Raw genomic sequence first — 2,076 nt, 5'->3', positions numbered from 1 at the left:
AATCAGCCATCTCGGACCATATCAGCAACTGTCCTAATCACAACATCAACTGGGACAACGTCCAAATCCTCTCCAACAACCTCCATGATTTCACTAAAAGAAAACTAACAGAAGCGGTCCACATTCGCCGCCACAAGCCATCAATCAACAGAGATCAAGGCTATTTCATCCCATTAGCCTACTATGAGCTCATTAAGCAATGATTACTTATCCTGCATAATTGGCTTCATGTCCCATTGGCTTCCATCTACGTGTTCTCTGCCCATCGTGTTGTGACAGTATTATCCTTCTGTTGCCATCACTTACTCATGTTATCCCACTCACGTATGCAGTTGTTGTTACTGTTAATCATATACAGTTAATCCTCCACCTACTATATATATATATTCTGTACAATGTTCCTCATTCAGTCTTGCTTGACACCGGTATAAGGATCTATACCGAAACGTCACCTTTACAGTATTAAAGATGTTGTTATCCATAAAATTGTGTCTACCTTGTCATCCGTCAATTTAATGCCTATCAAACAATTCACGTTACACCTTGTGACCACACGATTTCAATTTAAATCGGCTCTTTCAAAACTTTCCAAATGGTCAGACCACAGCAGTCCCATCAAGACATCCCGGATGAATAATAAAATCGATCGAAATCAAAACGTTTACTTAAGGCCACAAATCAATTCTCGTTTGTCATCACTTTCCTAAACAATATGGTTGCTTAAGCAACTTTTTAAACACATTATCTTCATTGACATAAATTGTTAAAATTGCCATGTGCATTGGTTTCATAAAACACGCGCTTTCATATAGAATGGAAAAAGAAGCGAAATTAACCTTCATAAAAAATATTGTTAAACATCAGGATAGGGTTCATTCTTTGGGAAGAGAGAAGATTCCCCTCTTTTGTTAGCTAAGACACCCGTGAAGATCCGGGGTAGAATAAATCTTCAGCAACCAATGCGTGCCGTAACAGCCGACTATGCTTGTCATAAAAGGCGACTAATGGGATCGGGTGGTCAGGCTCGCTGACTTGGTTGATGCATGTCATCGATCCCATTTGCGTGGATCGATGCTCATGATATCAATCACTGGATTGTCTGGTCAAGAATCGATTATTTACAGACCGCCGTCATAATTTATTATAGCTGGAATATTGCTGAGTGCGGCGTAAAACAACAAACAAAGCTAAGACACAAATGAGACATATAATAATATTGTCTTTTTATTTCAAACCTAAATGTAAATAAAAATTACAATAAGTACAATATCAATACAATCGGGAGCAGTTATTTGGACTGTCTCGTCATTCAGTGCATCAACAACAAGTGGTTTGAGTAAAAATCATTTCTTAAAGCTACTTTGTCTTAAATGAACCCATTACCAAGACCCTTCTTGGTAGTAATGGCAATTTGTACATGATCACCCTCGGCAGATTCAACTCAAAACCTACACTGCATAGCAAAACGTAGTGAGTGAGCGAATGATTTTAACGCCGCTTTGAACAGTATTTCAAGTCATGGCGTGTCAGCTTCATGTGAGAAGAAAGTGAGTATGTTTTTACGCCGCCGTTAGTAATATTCAATCACTATTACGACGGGAAACGACTTCACGCATTGTACCCAAGCGGGGAATCGAAACCCGCTTTCGGCGTGACGAGCGAACGCTTTATCCACTTGGCTAGAAAGACCACAGTGGCAATGGTTGTAGAAATCAGTACATTCGAGAACGGGAATGGTGCCGACAAACCAAGAATCATTATCAGGAGAAACGGGGAATGGGTTCAGAAAGGGCTAAGACAGCCTTAGATCACATGACACCCCATATCAAAGCGAGAGCACAGGTTGAGAATTTGGAAAGAATATATAGCATACAAAAAATAATCGTGCCAAATAATCTGTTGTGGATAATAATAACACCAAAACAACACCTCAGGTACAACTAACATCACAGCTATGATGAAAAACTCAACGAAATATCTTGAGCCCATACTATTGTTTAAGTTGAAGAATGCAAAACAGATAAGAAATCTCATATTAAACTTATAACAATCACAACAATACCCTTATTTCTTCCC

Source organism: Haliotis cracherodii, unplaced genomic scaffold (genome assembly GCF_022045235.1).
Source record: "Haliotis cracherodii isolate W230 unplaced genomic scaffold, xgHalCrac1.p SCAF_8, whole genome shotgun sequence".
Taxonomy (NCBI): Eukaryota; Metazoa; Mollusca; class Gastropoda; order Lepetellida; family Haliotidae; genus Haliotis; species Haliotis cracherodii.
Note: the sequence above shows the minus strand (reverse complement) of the source record.